The sequence below is a fragment of the Pseudophryne corroboree genome, unplaced genomic scaffold (assembly GCF_028390025.1).
Source record: "Pseudophryne corroboree isolate aPseCor3 unplaced genomic scaffold, aPseCor3.hap2 scaffold_478, whole genome shotgun sequence".
Lineage (NCBI taxonomy): Eukaryota > Metazoa > Chordata > Amphibia > Anura > Myobatrachidae > Pseudophryne > Pseudophryne corroboree.
The window spans coordinates 462386-480923 of record NW_026970090.1 but is presented as its reverse complement, the minus strand read 5'-3'; the positions used below and the strand labels follow the sequence as shown (position 1 = coordinate 480923).

At 39.4% G+C, this 18538-nt stretch overlaps 1 long non-coding RNA gene and 2 other non-coding genes across 3 annotated transcripts; all 3 read right to left on the bottom strand.

The window, feature by feature from the left end:
- Window positions 1-2505: 2505 nt before the first annotated feature.
- TRNAS-ACU (transfer RNA serine (anticodon ACU)) lies at window positions 2506-2579 on the bottom strand. The gene has a single exon. It is a non-coding gene; the product is annotated as a tRNA-Ser (tRNA).
- Window positions 2580-3675: 1096 nt separating this feature from the next.
- Window positions 3676-3749, bottom strand: TRNAS-ACU (transfer RNA serine (anticodon ACU)). Its single transcript has one exon. It is a non-coding gene; the product is annotated as a tRNA-Ser (tRNA).
- Window positions 3750-10795: 7046 nt separating this feature from the next.
- On the bottom strand, window positions 10796-11848 carry LOC135028494 (uncharacterized). Its single transcript, XR_010224796.1, has 3 exons — window positions 11786-11848; window positions 11498-11710; window positions 10796-10879 (listed from the first exon to the last, which is right to left on the bottom strand). It is a non-coding gene; the product is annotated as an uncharacterized LOC135028494 (long non-coding RNA).
- Window positions 11849-18538: the final 6690 nt, after the last annotated feature.

Sequence of the window (18538 nt, the reverse complement as noted above, 5' to 3'; positions counted from 1 at the left end):
CCCAGTCCCGATAGCTTACACGTAAAGGTGGCCCACCTCCGGTTCTCCGTGCAGATTTGGACTCTTTGGCCATCTTGGCCTTGACACGCCGCTTAATATCATAGAAACGCTTGCGGCACGTGTCCTCTGTCCGCCTCACCACACCCTCACTATTCACAGCAAGTATGACTTGCCCCCACAGGGCAGACTTCCTGCGGGAGGACACCCTGGCAGCATCCTGACCAAACAATTGGCGATGGTGCTTCATCAGCTCACGCACCAACGCCATGTTTTCAGCATAGCTGAACTTTATATTCCTGCCAGTCTTGGTAGTGGTGCGTGGCTGCGGTGCCACAACACCATCACTATCACTGGAAAATCCAGCAACAGGCACCCCCTCCTCCTCCTCCTCACTAACCTCCTCCCTCTCACTACCCCCCTCCACCTCACTACCAGCCTCCACCTCACTACCAGCCTCCACCTCACTACCAGCCTCCACCTCACTAACCTCCGCCACCACACTGACCTCTGAGTCGGACATGACAAACAACATAAAACACACAAAAATGAAAACACAAAACACACTCCTCCACTACTCCTACTACACACCACACAGCCAACACACACGCTCACTCACTCACAAACAATGACAAAAGACTGAAAAAAAAAAACAAGGACAAAAAAGTTTACAAACTGGGAAAAAACAATACTACAAAGATCACAAGACTACTAACACACACAGTACAGCACTCAACAATCACCAAACTCCTCTCCAAATCCACCAAAAACTCCACCAAACTCACCAACTCCAAATACACCTTCCTCTCTCCTCTCCACTAGCTAAACCCACGAGGTGCGGAGTGTTTGGGGCGTTTTTATAGTAACATGCACAGACACTCCTCCTTCACGAATACAACCAATCACGGCCGCGTGACGTAAACGAAACTTAGGAGTAAAAACGCGGCCGCAAATTCAAAATCACTGCCGTAACAGACTTGTGACGCAGTTGTAAAAAAAACGCAACAACGCGGCCGCAAAATAGCAAACGCGGCCGCATTCAGCAGCAAAAAAACACGAATGACATCGACATCGGAAGATACGGAAAATACGAATACGACTGCTTAGTAAATGAGTCGTAATCAATTCAAAAAGTTGCAGATTTACACTGTCGATGTCAGTCGTGATTGAACTTGAACATGATTCTGAAAAATACGAATCTTAGTAAATATACCCCACTGAATCAAATCTAACTCTGATTACATCAGAGAAGGCCAGGTACCCTACACCATAAGAGGGGGTTTGAAATTTTGACTTGTCTACTTAAAGATCACCAAAATCTGATAACAAGGTCAATTACGTCCCTGGGTGGGATTGAACCACCAACCTTTTGGTTTATAGCCGTACACACTAACTGATTGCACCACAGAGACACTTTGCAAAAGCACATACTGACAAAGGCTAATAAGCATTCATCTAAAACGTTTCCTAGAAAAACTTTAAAAAGTCAATAATCTGGAGAGTTTTTGTAAGATGTTTCTTCCATCCACCAAAGAAGAAACACATTGGTACTTTCCCATGATGAGTGAGTGCTTCAGGATCTATTGCACTTACATGTGCAGCAGAGTACAGCAATGGAAGCATGCTGGGCACATAACCCAGAGGTAGGCAGATTGAAACTATCCTCTGCTATATGCATTTTTTTTTGTTAATTAAAGTAATCCAAAACTGGGATTGATATGTTGGCTCTTTTATTTTTACTTACAGTACAATAACTTTTACCATTTTAATTTGTTTTAATAGTATATTGACAGTATTGTTTTCTTTCAAAAATCCACTTAATTTTCTTTACCCTATTATTAAAATGGTAATTGACAAAAACAAACTACATTGTCACCAGAAGAGCAATACAAAATGTACAAGTGATATATTAAAATCATCTTTCCAGCTTGAATTTCAATGATGCATTGGGGCAACGATTTTGTGAGAAACATTTTCACCCTTAAATAAAGATTTTCTTAATTCCTTACCTGTGTGCTAATTAGATATCACCTTGTTTTCACATTAAACAGACTTCCACATGAGAAAGCAGCAAGGATGCAGTGGCGTTAATGTTTCCTGGTGTCAACCTGTATTATTTCAGTAGACATTGAAATGAGGATGCATCTTACTGCCTTTCCAATGAAGCAAGTTTAATTTAGTAATAGGTGAAAAACCATCCCTACAAAGGTGTTAATCAGAGACTTGGCTTTGTGGACACTTTTCAGAGAACAAATTTGTTAGCATAAAAATAAAGCCAGAAAATGAAGAGCTGTTTAATCACTCAATTGGATTTTTTTTGCCAGCATATTTCTTTTTCTCTGCAACCCACTGCTAAATTGTGCTTCCTAGCTGTTTTTATAAAATCACTGAATCAAATCTAACTCTGATTACATCAGAGAAGGCCAGGTACCCTACACCATAACAGGGGGTTTGAAATTTTGACTTGTCTACTTAAAGATCACCAAAATCTGATAACAAGGTCAATTACGTCCCTGGGTGGGATTGAACCACCAACCTTTTGGTTAGTAGCCAGACACACTAACCGATTGCGCCACAGAGACACTTTGTAAAAAGTAAGTACTGACAAAGGCTAATAAGCATACATCTAGAACGTTTCCTAGAAAAACTTTAAAAAGTCAATAATCTGGAGAGTTTTTGTAAGATGTTTCTTCCATCAACCAACGAAGAAACACATTGGTACTTTCCCATGATGAGTGAGTGCTTCAGGATCTCTTGCACTTACATGTGCAGCAGAGTACTGCAATGGAAGCATGCTGGGCCCATAACCCAGAGGTAGGCATATTGAAACTATCCTTTGCTATATGCATTTTTTTTTGTTAATTTAAGTAATCAAAACTGGGATTGATATTTTTGCTCTTTTATTTTTACTTAAAGTACAATAACTTTTACCATTTTAATTTGTTTTAATAGTATATTGACAGTATAATTATTTTTTAAAAAATCCACTTAATTTTCTTTACCCTATTATTAAAAGGGTAATTGACAAAAACAAACTACATTGTCACCAGAAGAGCAATACAAAATGTACAAGTGATATATTAAAATCATCTTTCCAGCTTGAATTTCAATGATGCATTGGGGCAACGATTTTGTGAGAAACATCTTCACCCTTAAATAAAGATTTTCTTAATTCCTTACCTGTGTGCTAATTAGATATCACCTTGTTTTCACATTAAACAGACTTCTACATGAGAAAGCAGCAAGGATGCAGTGGCGTTAATGTTTCCTGGTGTCAACCTGTATTATTTCAGTAGACATTGAAATGAGGATGCATCTTACTGCCTTTCCAATGAAGCAAGTTTAATTTAGTAATAGGTGAAAAACCATCCCTACAAAGGTGTTAATCAGAGACTTGGCTTTGTGGATACTTTTTAGAGAACAAATTTGTTAGCATAAAAATAAAGGCAGAAAATGAAGAGCTGTTTAATCACTCAATTGGATTTTTCTGCCAGCATATTTTTTTTCTCTGCAACCCATTGCTAAATTGTGCTTCCTAGCTGTTTTTTATAAAATCACTGAATCAAATCTAACTCTGATTACATCAGAGAAGGCCAGGTACCCTACACCATAAGAGGGGGTTTGAAATTTTGACTTGTCTACTTAAATATCACCAAAACCTGATCACAAGGTCAATTATGTCCCTGGGTGGGATTGAACCACCAACCTTTTGGTTAGTAGCCAGAAACACTAACCGATTGCGCCACAGAGACACTTTGCAAAAAGTACATACTGACAAAGGCTAATAAGCATTCATCTAGAACGTTTCCTAGAAAAACTTTAAAAAGTCAATAATCTGGAGAGTTTTTGTAAGAATTTTCTTAACTCAACCAACGAAGAAACACATTGGTACTTTCCCATTATGAGATGAGTGCTTCAGGATCTCTTGCACTTACATGTGCAGCAGAGTACTGCAATGGAAGCATGCTGGGCCCATTACCCAGAGGTAGGCAGATTGAAACTATCCTCTGCTATATGCATTTTTTTTGTTAATTAAAGTAATCCAAAACTGGGATTGATATGTTAGCTATTTTATGTTTACTTAAAGTACAATAACTTTTACCATTTTAATTTGTTTTAATAGTATATTGACAGTATTGTTTTCTTTCAAAAATCCACTTAATTTTCTTTACCCTATTATTAAAATGGTAATTGACAAAAACAAACTACATTGTCACCAGAAGAGCAATACAAAATGTACAAGTGATATATTAAAATCATCTTTCCAGCTTGAATTTCAATGATGCATTGGGGCAACGATTTTGTGAGAAACATCTTCACCCTTAAATAAAGATTTTCTTAATTCCTTACCTGTGTGCTAATTAGATATCACCTTGTTTTCACATTAAACAGACTTCCACATGAGAAAGCAGCAAGGATGCATTGGCGTTAATGTTTCCTGGTGTCAACCTGTATTATTTCAGTAGACATTGAAATGAGGATGCATCTTGCTGCCTTTCCAATGAAGCAAGTTTAATTTAGTAATAGGTGAAAAACCATCCTTACAAAGGTGTTCATCAGAGACTTGGCTTTGTGGACACTTTTCAGAGAACAAATTTGTTAGCATAAAAATAAAGCCAGAAAATGAAGAGCTGTTTAATCACTCAATTGGATTTTTTTGCCAGCATATTTCTTTTTCTCTGCAACCCACTGCTAAATTGTGCTTCCTAGCTGTTTTTATAAAATCACTGAATCAAATCTAACTCTGATTACATCAGAGAAGGCCAGGTACCCTACACCATAAGAGGGGATTTGAAATTTTGACTTGTCTACTTAAATATCACCAAAATCTGATCACAAGGTCAATTACATCCCTGGGTGGGATTGAACCACCAACCTTCTGGTTTATAGCCGTACACACTAACTGATTGCACCACAGAGACACTCTGCGAAAGTACATACTGACAAAGGCTAATAAGCATTCATCTAAAACATTTCCTAGAAAAACTTTAAAAAGTCAATAATCTGGAGAGTTTTTGTAAGATGTTTCTTCCATCCACCAACGAAGAAACACATTGGTACTTTCCCATGATGAGTGAGTGCTTCAGGATCTCTTGCACTTACATGTGCAGCAGAGTACTGCAATGGAAGCATGCTGGGCCAATAACCCAGAGGTAGGCAGATTAAAACTATCCTCTGCTATATGCATTTTTTTTTGTTAATTAAAGTAATCCAAAACTGGGATTGATATTTTTGCTCTTTTATTTTTCATTAAAGTACAATAACTTTTACCATTTTAATTTGTTTTAATAGTATATTGAAAGTATTGTTTTCTTTTAAAAATCCACTTAATTTTCTTTACCCTATTATTAAAATGGTAATTGACAAAAACAAACTACATTGTCACCAGAAGAGCAATACAAAATGTACAAGTGATATATTAAAATCATCTTTCCAGCTTGAATTTCAATGATGCATTGGGGCAACGATTTTGTGAGAAACATTTTCACCCTTAAATAAAGATTTTCTTAATTCCTTACCTGTGTGCTAATTAGATATCACCTTGTTTTCACATTAAACAGACTTCCACATGAGAAAGCAGCAAGGATGCAGTGGCGTTAATGTTTCCTGGTGTCAACCTGTATTATTTCAGTAGACATTGAAATGAGGATGCATCTTGCTGCCTTTCCAATGAAGCAAGTTTAATTTAGTAATAGGTGAAAAACCATCCTTACAAAGGTGTTAATCAGAGACTTGGCTTTGTGGACACTTTTCAGAGAACAAATTTGTTAGCATAAAAATAAAGCCAGAAAATGAAGAGCTGTTTAATCACTCAATTGGATTTTTTTGCCAGCATATTTCTTTTTCTCTGCAACCCACTGCTAAATTGTGCTTCCTAGCTGTTTTTATAAAATCACTGAATTAAATCTAACTCTGATTACATCAGAGAAGGCCAGGTACCCTACACCATAAGAGGGGGTTTGATATTTTGACTTGTCTACTTAAAGATCACCAAAATCTGATAACAAGGTCAATTACGTCCCTGGGTGGGATCGAACCACCAACCTTTTGGTTAATAGCCATACACACTAACTGATTGCGCCACAGAGACACTTTGCAAAAGTCCATACTGACAAAGGCTAATAAGCATTCATCTAAAACGTTTCCTAGAAAAACTTTAAAAAGTCAATAATCTGGAGAGTTTTTGTAAGATGTTTCTTCCATCAACCAAAGAAGAAACACATTGGTACTTTCCCATGATGAGTGAGTGCTTCAGGATCTCTTGCACTTACATGTGCAGCAGAGTACTGCAATGGAAGCATACTGGGCCCATAACCCAGAGGTAGGCAGATTGAAACTATCCTTTGCTATAAGCATTTTTTTTTTGTTAATTTAAGTAATCAAAACTGGGATTGATATTTTTGCTCTTTTATTTTTACTTAAAGTACAATAACTTTTACCATTTTAATTTGTTTTAATAGTATATTGACAGTATAGTTTTCTTTAAAAAATCCACTTAATTTTCTTTACCCTATTATTAAAAGGGTAATTGACAAAAACAAACTACATTGTCACCAGAAGAGCAATACAAAATGTACAAGTGATATATTAAAATCATCTTTCCAGCTTGAATTTCAATGATGCATTGGGTCAACGATTTTGTGAGAAACATCTTCACCCTTAAATAAAGATTTTCTTAATTCCTTACCTGTATGCTAATTAGATATCACCTTGTTTTCACATTAAACAGACTTCTACATGAGAAAGCAGCAAGGATGCAGTGGCGTTAATGTTTCCTGGTGTCAACCTGTATTATTTCAGTAGACATTGAAATGAGGATGCATCTTGCTGCCTTTCCAATGAAGCAAGTTTAATTTAGTAATAGGTGAAAAACCATCCCTACAAAGGTGTTAATCAGAGACTTGGCTTTGTGGACACTTTTCAGAGAACAAATTTGTTAGCATAAAAATAAAGCCAGAAAATGAAGAGCTGTTTAATCACTCAATTGGATTTTTTTTGCCAGCATATTTCTTTTTCTCTGCAACCCACTGCTAAATTGTGCTTCCTAGCTGTTTTTATTAAATCACTGAATCAAATCTAACTCTGATTACATCAGAAAAGGCCAAGTACCCTACACCATAACAGGGGGTTTGAAATTTTGACTTGTCTACTTAAAGATCACCAAAATCTGATCACAAAGTCAATTACGTCCCTGGGTGGGATTGAACCACCAACCTTTTGGTTAGTAGCCAGACACACTAACCCATTGCGCCACAGAGATACTTCACGAAAAGTCCCTACTGACAAAGGCTAATAAGCATACATCTAGAACGTTTCCTAGAAAAACTTTAAAAAGTCAATAATCTGGAGAGTTTTTGTAAAATGTTTCTTCCATCAACCAACGAAGAAACACATTGGTACTTTCCCATGATGAGTGAGTGCTTCAGGATCTCTTGCACTTACATGTGCAGCAGAGTACTGCAATGGAAGCATGCTGGGCCCATAACCCAGAGGTAGGCAGATTGAAACTATCCTTTGCTATATGCATTTTTTTTGTTAATTTAAGTAATCAAAACTGGGATTGATATTTTTGCTCTTTTATTTTTACTTGAAGTACAATAACTTTTACCATTTTAATTTGTTTAAATCCACTTAATTTTCTTTACCCTATTATTAAAAGGGTAATTGACAAAAACAAACTACATTGTCACCAGAAGAGCAATACAAAATGTACAAGTGATATATTAAAATCATCTTTCCAGCTTGAATTTCAATGATGCATTGGGGCAACGATTTTGTGAGAAACATCTTCACCCTTAAATAAAGATTTTCTTAATTCCTTACCTGTGTGCTAATTAGATATCACCTTGTTTTCACATTAAACAGACTTCCACATGAGAAAGCAGCAAGGATGCAGTGGCGTTAATGTTTCCTGGTGTCAACCCGTATTATTTCAGTAGACATTGAAATGAGGATGCATCTTGCTGCCTTTCCAATGAAGCAAATTTAATTTAGTAATAGGTGAAAAACCATCCCTACAAAGGTGTTAATCAGAGACTTGGCTTTGTGGACACTTTTCAGAGAACAAATTTGTTAGCATAAAAATAAAGCCAGAAAATGAAGAGCTGTTTAATCACTCAATTGGATTTTTTTGCCAGCATATTTCTTTTTCTCTGCAACCCACTGCTAAATTGTGCTTCCTAGCTGTTTTTATAAAATCACTGGGGTATATTTACTAAGCTCCCGATTTTGACCGAGATGGCGTTTTTTCTTCAAAGTGTCATCTCGGTCATTTACTAAACACTAATCACGGCAGTGATGAGGTCATTCGTATTTTTTTGCTAGTCCAAGTTCAAAATTACGAATGAATACACCATCGGTCAAATTACGCCTGTTTAGATATGAATCTCGGTCATTTATTAACCATTCGTAATTGCATTTGCTGCCGCGAAAATGATTTCGCGGCCGCGAAAAATTACGATTCGCATTTTTTTCCTAAAAAAAAACGCGCCAGCCTTTGAAAACCGCGTTTACATGTGAACTTAATTATCCATTACTCACACCTGTTTTTTTGGGCCTATAAAAGTGTTTCAGGCACATTCTGAACTACTCTCACTCTGAAATGGCGGCTGTAGTGTGTGGCAATGGTTTTTTGTTGGCTGTGGGATACGTTAGACTGCTCCATGAGGCTTCCAGGAATCAGGACCAGGTAAGTGAACATGGCCAACAGGTTGTCCAGGTACCGCGGAGGCTGCGCCAGCCTCGTTTTTTTAGAGGGCGTTTAAACTTAAATGCATTGTCCGATGATAGGGTCATACAGATGTTCCGCCTAAATAGAAACAACATTTTCCACCTGTATGACCTTGTCAAACTGGGCATAGACCCTGAGACAGCACGCTCTCGCTCTGTCTCAGGCCTACACAAACTCCTGGCTGTGTTACACTTTATGGCTACTGGGAGCTTCCAGGCTGTGGCAGGCGACGTCATTGGGATCTCACAGCCCACCTTTTCAAGATTTTTGATGCAGGTGAGTCTAAAAATACATATGCGGTTATGGCTAAGTGTTGCTTGTGTAAGTTGAAACACCACAGTATTGTAGAGAATACCTAACATGACACTCACCTTAGCTTATTTAATGTCCACTCAGGTTTTGGATGTGTTGGAGCCACACATTAAAGCCTCAATCTGCTTCCCTACTGAGGAGTCGGAGTGGAGTGCTGTCAGGGTAGCTTTCTATGAGCTTGCAGGCATGCCCAATGTGCTGGGGGCCATAGATTGCACACACGTTCAGCTGAGATCACCTAAGGGCCGCCAGTATATATATACTAATAGGCATATGGATCAATCAACTAATGTCCAGGTGGTCTGTGATGCAAATTTAAAAATTATGAGTGTTGTTGCAGGTTACCCTGGTGCCTGCCATGACTCCTTCATCCTCAGTCAGTCATCGCTCTTCGATAAATTTGAGGAGGGACAAATGCCTGATGGCTGGCTGTTGGGTATGTTGAAAATGTTATGTGTGTATGTCTTTTAACCACAGCCTAGATTTTGGAGGAGGTGATAGAATAATCTAACATATGTCCTAATGTTGACTATATATGTTTTTCAGGTGATGGGGGTTACGGCTGCTACTCTTGGCTCCTTACTCCATTGTCCCAACCTGATTCTCCTGCTGAACACAGTTATAATCATGCACATAAGGCTACGCGGAATGTGATAGAAAGATGTTTTGGGGTGCTGAAGTCACGTTTTCGGTGTCTGGATAAATCTGGTGGCCTTTTGTTGTATAGTCCCTCAAAGGTGACTCGGATTGTGTTCTGCTGCTGTTTTCTCCATAATCTGTGTTTAAGTCAACATCTGGCACATGGTGAGGGAGAAAGCAGTCAGCAAGCAGAGGAGTTAGATACATCTGGTGACAGTGTGAGTACAATTGTAGGGAGGCAGGTACGTCAAGAAGTGATCCTGCGATATTTTACAGGTAAGTTTTATTATGCTGTAATTATCCTTCACTAAACACTTTGCTCTACTTTCTATTGTGTGTTCTGTTACTTACTGTTTGTTGTTTATAGTGGTGTGTCCATTGTGCTTAGTTGATGCTAACAAAACATTTACAGTCATTACCCTTGAAAAACATAACTACATACATACAGACCAGCTTAAAAAATTTTGGAGACGGACACAGGAATGTTTTTTTTTAACAAATTTTTGTATTTATTTGCACAAAAAGATTGGTGTTATTTTTTTCGCTTGTGTGTGCTGGGTGCTGGCTCACTGGCACGTGCTCTTGAGGAACGCCGGACAGGGGAGGTTACTGGCGTTTGAACAGGGGTCGTGGTCCCCGAGCTGGAGGTAACTTGCTGAGCTCCCATCATAGCAATATTGCTGCTCAAATTATTTAAACTGGCAATCAGCTGAGTGTTTGTAGCAGTGTGGCTGGCTACAATCCTGGATAAGGCCTCATTCACCACTTGATTGTGTTGAATGATCTGAACGAGTGCCTGCTGATGTCGCTGTTGCTCATCTATAATGCGGGATAAATGTGCATTCATTTGGCTGTTTTCAGCCCTAATTTGCTCCATTGAGGTAGCCATTCTCCCTACTTGTACTATCAGTCTGCCCGAGTTGCGACTAATACGCGGTAGATGATGGGGCAGACTGGCAAGGTGTTGTGTATGTTGGGTCAGGGTGGCATTGCTTTGGGCCTGTTGGCTTGTCCAACTGGCCCAAAAATCGCCAGGAATTTGGCTTGGGGGCGGAGCTTGTGCCAGTTGGGGACTGATGGATGGTTGGGGTATATCCTGCAACTGTATTGGCATGCTTGGATCAACAGCTGTAAGTTGCAGTGTGAAGGATGGCTCTTGTTCTGGTCCCTGCTGGTCCTCGGCGGACATCAAGTTGTGCTCTGTATGGGGTAGGCAACATGCAATGTTGTAATTTTTTTTAATTTGGCCTGGCTAATGCAACACATTAATACATTCCTAATACTACATTTTTGCATTATTAGCACTTGTTTTTCTCAACGTTAACAATTTATAATTTTTATATTTTAAAAAACCAACACAGGCGCAAACATTGCCAAATTTGCATATTCCTCACTTAACTAACTTCCCTCCACACCATTACACTGTTAGATTCCCTCCCCTCACCACGATATAGACTACTTACCTGTATAGTCCAGAGGAGCGGAGCAAGTAAGCCATCTACATACTGGACAGGGGCGATGTGTGAACACTCTAATGGTTTTTTTATTTCGGTCCAACATTTAATTTTATTCATATTTTTTTAAAAATGTGAACGTGTGTGTGCTTAATGTATCCTCAAATCTGTTGTTTTCATACAAATAGGTTGTCTAGACCATCCACTAAGACCTTATCTAATTTTATTAAAGCACCTTGAGCAATTGAAGACGTTACATCACATTGATTGTTGAGGAAAACATGTAAACTCCAAACCAACTAACAACATCTTAAGTGTACTGTGTATATTATTGCTTATGTGTTTAATTTATGTTTTTACTCACCAGATAACTGAGGTGATCTGGCCTCATCACTCTGCGAACTCGACAATAGTGCCAGTGGTGGCTGGGGTGACACTGCCGAAAGTCTTCGCCTGGGTGGGGATGATGGAGGTGCGGAATCAGAGCCAAGACGCCGTGTCTTAGTTGGCCTCCTGGGTAAGTGGCCCAAGCCCTGTGATGGGCGGCTTACAGGAGGTCGGCTTCCAGAAGCAGAACCTAGGTGCAAAATTTAAACTTAATATTTTGTACTTCTATGTGTTTTCAGAATATGTGACTACAGTGAAGACTTACCTGCAATACCGGCATCATCCTGACTTGTGTGAGGCCTGTCTGGGCGGCTGGTCTGTGTGACTGTGGAAAAAGTGACCCCAACATTATTACCATGTTTTTGGAAAAATGACCCACTGAAAACCATTAATGTACTGTAAGCATCTATATGGTTTTGTTTAAAACAAATTTTTAAGCTTAAGAGCTTCTACATTCATGATTTTGAGTTGAATATCAAAATGTACTTGATGTGGCACACAATAAATTTATTTAAAATAAGTTTTTGGTCTCAGATATTGCAGAGATTGAGTACTTGCAAATATTTTTAAAATGTAATGTTTTAAAAATTTCCCCGCTTTTCTGTTTGTTAAAAAAACAAAAACCTTTTGTGGATTTTAAACAAACACACATGTTCAAGCATTATCGCCAAAAATTGCAACAAAAAAAGAAAAAAAAACATTCAAAACACAAACACACCTTAAGGGAGCATAGGCATGCAATCTGTTTTGTGAGAAAAAAATCATCCTTTAAACTTTAAAAATGAAATTAACTAAATTTTACAGACATTTTAAGAACAATATTACAAAACAAACTTACCATCCTGCGTGGGTCGGTCCGAATCCCGGACATGAGTAGCAGACACCACTTCGCCAGGAATCAATGCCCGCACAGGCTCCTCCCAGTCCCGATAGCTTACACGTAAAGGTGGCCCACCTCCGGTTCTCCGTGCAGATTTGGACTCTTTGGCCATCTTGGCCTTGACACGCCGCTTAATATCATAGAAACGCTTGCGGCACGTGTCCTCTGTCCGCCTCACCACACCCTCACTATTCACAGCAAGTATGACTTGCCCCCACAGGGCAGACTTCCTGCGGGAGGACACCCTGGCAGCATCCTGACCAAACAATTGGCGATGGTGCTTCATCAGCTCACGCACCAACGCCATGTTTTCAGCATAGCTGAACTTTATATTCCTGCCAGTCTTGGTAGTGGTGCGTGGCTGCGGTGCCACAACACCATCACTATCACTGGAAAATCCAGCAACAGGCACCCCCTCCTCCTCCTCCTCACTAACCTCCTCCCTCTCACTACCCCCCTCCACCTCACTACCAGCCTCCACCTCACTACCAGCCTCCACCTCACTACCAGCCTCCACCTCACTAACCTCCGCCACCACACTGACCTCTGAGTCGGACATGACAAACAACATAAAACACACAAAAATGAAAACACAAAACACACTCCTCCACTACTCCTACTACACACCACACAGCCAACACACACGCTCACTCACTCACAAACAATGACAAAAGACTGAAAAAAAAAAACAAGGACAAAAAAGTTTACAAACTGGGAAAAAACAATACTACAAAGATCACAAGACTACTAACACACACAGTACAGCACTCAACAATCACCAAACTCCTCTCCAAATCCACCAAAAACTCCACCAAACTCACCAACTCCAAATACACCTTCCTCTCTCCTCTCCACTAGCTAAACCCACGAGGTGCGGAGTGTTTGGGGCGTTTTTATAGTAACATGCACAGACACTCCTCCTTCACGAATACAACCAATCACGGCCGCGTGACGTAAACGAAACTTAGGAGTAAAAACGCGGCCGCAAATTCAAAATCACTGCCGTAACAGACTTGTGACGCAGTTGTAAAAAAAACGCAACAACGCGGCCGCAAAATAGCAAACGCGGCCGCATTCAGCAGCAAAAAAACACGAATGACATCGACATCGGAAGATACGGAAAATACGAATACGACTGCTTAGTAAATGAGTCGTAATCAATTCAAAAAGTTGCAGATTTACACTGTCGATGTCAGTCGTGATTGAACTTGAACATGATTCTGAAAAATACGAATCTTAGTAAATATACCCCACTGAATCAAATCTAACTCTGATTACATCAGAGAAGGCCAGGTACCCTACACCATAAGAGGGGGTTTGAAATTTTGACTTGTCTACTTAAAGATCACCAAAATCTGATAACAAGGTCAATTACGTCCCTGGGTGGGATTGAACCACCAACCTTTTGGTTTATAGCCGTACACACTAACTGATTGCACCACAGAGACACTTTGCAAAAGCACGTACTGACAAAGGCTAATAAGCATTCATCTAAAACGTTTCCTAGAAAAACTTTAAAAAGTCAATAATCTGGAGAGTTTTTGTAAGATGTTTCTTCCATCCACCAACGAAGAAACACATTGGTACTTTCCCATGATGAGTGAGTGCTTCAGGATCTATTGCACTTACATGTGCAGCAGAGTACAGCAATGGAAGCATGCTGGGCACATAACCCAGAGGTAGGCAGATTGAAACTATCCTCTGCTATATGCATTTTTTTTTGTTAATTAAAGTAATCCAAAACTGGGATTGATATGTTGGCTCTTTTATTTTTACTTACAGTACAATAACTTTTACCATTTTAATTTGTTTTAATAGTATATTGACAGTATTGTTTTCTTTCAAAAATCCACTTAATTTTCTTTACCCTATTATTAAAATGGTAATTGACAAAAACAAACTACATTGTCACCAGAAGAGCAATACAAAATGTACAAGTGATATATTAAAATCATCTTTCCAGCTTGAATTTCAATGATGCATTGGGGCAACGATTTTGTGAGAAACATTTTCACCCTTAAATAAAGATTTTCTTAATTCCTTACCTGTGTGCTAATTAGATATCACCTTGTTTTCACATTAAACAGACTTCCACATGAGAAAGCAGCAAGGATGCAGTGGCGTTAATGTTTCCTGGTGTCAACCTGTATTATTTCAGTAGACATTGAAATGAGGATGCATCTTGCTGCCTTTCCAATGAAGCAAGTTTAATTTAGTAATAGGTTAAAAACCATCCCTACAAAGGTGTTAATCAGAGACTTGGCTTTGTGGACACTTTTCAGAGAACAAATTTGTTAGCATAAAAATAAAGCTAGAAAATTAAGAGCTGTTTAATCACTCAATTGGATTTTTTTTGCCAGCATATTTCTTTTTCTCTGCAACCCACTGCTAAATTGTGCTTCCTAGCTGTTTTTATAAAATCACTGAATCAAATCTAACTCTGATTACATCAGAGAAGGCCAGGTACCCTACACCAGAACAGGGGGTTTGAAATTTTGACTTGTCTACTTAAAGATCACCAAAATCTGTAAACAAGGTCAATTACGTCCCTGGTTGGGATTGAACCACTAACCTTTTGGTTAGTAGCCGGACATACTAACCGATTGCGCCAAAGAGACACTTTGCAAAAATTATATACTGACAAAGTCTAATAAGCATACATCTAGAACGTTTCCTAGAAAAACTTTAAAAAGTCAATAATCTGGAGAGTTTTTGTAAGATGTTTCTTCCATCAACCAATGAAGAAACACATTGGTACTTTCCCATGATGAGTGAGTGCTTCAGGATCTCTTGCACTTACATGTGCAGCAGAGTACTGCAATGGAAGCATGCTGGGCCCATAACCCAGAGGTAGGCAGATTGAAACTATCCTTTGCTATATGCATTTTTTTTTGTTAATTTAAGTAATCAAAACTGGGATTGATATTTTTGCTCTTTTATTTTTACTTAAAGTACAATAACTTTTACCATTTTAATTTGTTTTAATAGTATATTGACAGTATAGTTTTCTTTAAAAAATCCACTTCATTTTCTTTACCCTATTATTAAAAGGGTAATTGACAAAAACAAACTACATTGTCACCAGAAGAGCAATACAAAATGTACAAGTGATATATTAAAATCATCTTTCCAGCTTGAATTTCAATGATGCATTGGGGCAACGATTTTGTGAGAAACATCTTCACCCTTAAATAAAGATTTTCTTAATTCCTTACCTGTGTGCTAATTAGATATCACCTTGTTTTCACATTAAACAGACTTCTACATGAGAAAGCAGCAAGGATGCAGTGGCGTTAATGTTTCCTGGTGTCAACCTGTATTATTTCAGTAGACATTGAAATGAGGATGCATCTTGCTGCCTTTCCAATGAAGCAAGTTTAATTTAGTAATAGGTGAAAAACCATCCCTACAAAGGTGTTAATCAGAGACTTGGCTTTGTGGACACTTTTCAGAGAACAAATTTGTTAGCATAAAAATAAAGCCAGAAAATGAAGAGCTGTTTAATCACTCAATTGGATTTTTTTTGCCAGCATATTTCTTTTTCTCTGCAACCCACTGCTAAATTGTGCTTCCTAGCTGTTTTTATTAAATCACTGAATCAAATCTAACTCTGATTACATCAGAAAAGGCCAGGTACCCTACACCATAACAGGGGGTTTGAAATTTTGACTTGTCTACTTAAAGATCACCAAAATCTGATAACAAGGTCAATTACGTCCCTGGGTGGGATTGAACCACCAACCTTTTGGTTAGTAGCCGGACACACTAACCGATTGCGCCACAGAGACACTTCGCAAAAAGCGTCTACTGACAAAGGCTAATAAGCATACATCTAAAACTTTTCCTAGAAAAACTTTAAAAAGTCAAAAATCTGGAGAGTTTTTTTAAGATGTTTCTTCCATCAACCAACGAAGAAACACATTGGTACTTTCCCATGATGAGTGAGTGCTTTAGGATCTCTTGCACTTACATGTGCAGCAGAGTACTGCAATGGAAGCATGCTGGGCCCATTACCCAGAGGTAGGCAGATTGAAACTATCCTCTGCTATATGCATTTTTTTTGTTAATTAAAGTAATCCAAAACTGGGATTGATATGTTAGCTCTTTTATGTTTTCTTAAAGTACAATAACTTTTACCATTTTAATTTGTTTTAATAGTATATTGACAGTATTGTTTTCTTTCAAAAATCTACTTAATTTTTTTTACCCTATTATTAAAATGGTAATTGACAAAAACAAACTACATTTGTTTGGGAGAAAAATGCAAAGGTACAAGACAGCTTTTCCTTGCCAATATCTCTCTTTTGCAAAGAGCTACGCATTGGAAAATTCAGGGCTATACCGTGTAGATGAAGCACTAACAGGAGGCTTTAAAATTTTCTTTCTAGTGTCCTTCGTTTGGGAGAAAAATCCAATGGTACAAGACAGCTTTTCCTTGCCAATATCTCTCTTTTGCAAAGAGCTGCGCATTGAAAAATTCAGGGCTATGCCGTGTAGATGATGGCCTAACAGGAGGCTTTAAAATTTTCTTTCTAGTGTCCTTCGTTTGGGAGAAAAATGCAAAGGTACAAGACAGCTTTTCCTTGCTAATATCTCTCTTTTGCAAAGAGCTGCGCATTGGAAAATTCAGGGCTATTCCGTGTAGATGATGGCCTAACAGGAGGCTTTAAAATTTTCTTTCTAGTGTCCTTCGTTTGGGAGAAAAATGCAAAGGTACAAGACAGCTTTTCCTTGCCAATATCTCTCTTTTGCAAAGAGCTGCGCATTGGAAAATTCAGGGCTATGCCGTGTAGATGATGGCCTAACAGGAGGCTTTAAAATTCCAAACGAAGGACACTAGAAAGAAAATTTTAAAGCCTCCTGTTAGGCCATCATCTACACGGCATAGCCCTGAATTTTCCAATGCGCAGCTCTTTGCGATTACAATCCAACCTGAATCAGGCTCTATTACCTATCACAATGCAGTGCAGGTAGTACAAAATGGGGTTAATATAGGAGAAAAACCCCCAGAGCTGTGCTCCTTAACTGTCCCTGGTGGCTAGTGGAGCGGCTGCCCAGTAATCAGTGTCCACGCCAGTGCGCACACGGCCCGCCCCCTACAGCCACGCTGGATCTCGGTATAGTGTGGGCACAGAAGCCCCTTACCTCCCTTTCATCAGCGGCCTCGTGATCCCGGAGGGCGGTGTGTGTGTGACTGACCTTAGGAAGAAACCGGAGCCTCCGCTGCAGTGACCCAGCAACCAGGGCACGGGAGTATACTGCGCCGCTGGGAGTGATGGAGCTGCAGTAAAGATGTCTATTAGACCTAGCCTGCTGCAGCCCTTGGAGATTCTTATAAAAAAAGTTCTTCTTTTCTTGTCAAAATTAATAGCTAAGAATAGGCTGCCTGAGGCAGCCCCCTGTTAAGTGGCCTGCTACTGAAGGCACCAACTACAAACTGAGCTCCCTGTTCATGGAAGCGAGGTTATAGAGCAGGGGGCGCTGAGCATCTTGGGAACAGTCAAAAGCTTTGAGCCTGTTGGTGCCTCAGATCAAGATCCTACTCTACACCCCAATGTGAATCCTTGTGGAGTCCAGTGTACCCCACAGAAGAAATGAATGTGTCACACCCATTGGCAGCAACATTAGAATAGCTGCTGATGGGCACAATTGAGAAAGGAAGGGGGGAAAACATTTGAATCCAGCACATATATGTAATTTGAATATGTAATTTGTACCTTCCTACTTTAAAATGTAATGGATGAACCTCACCCTGTGAGAACTATCTTTATGATCAAGAGATCTCATATGCAAGATAAGTATGTGTTGGCAGAGGCGCTCACTGGGCAGAGATGCTGATCGCATCTCTGGCATGTGCCGGTGCACTGCGGCACCAGCACACACACACACTTCAGACCTGATCTCCTGTTGTGTGAATATGCACAGCAGAGATCAGGTCTGAATTAGGCCCTATATACAGCTGTCAGTAAGGCAGGGATCTGCTGCTGCCAGTGAGGCAGGGATCTGCTGCTGCCAGTGAGGCAGGGATCTGCTGCTGCCAGTGAGGCAGGGATGTGCTGCTGTCAGTGAAGCAGTGATCTGCTGCTGTCAGTGAGGCAGTGATCTGCTGCTGTCAGTAAGGCAGGGATGTGCTGCTAT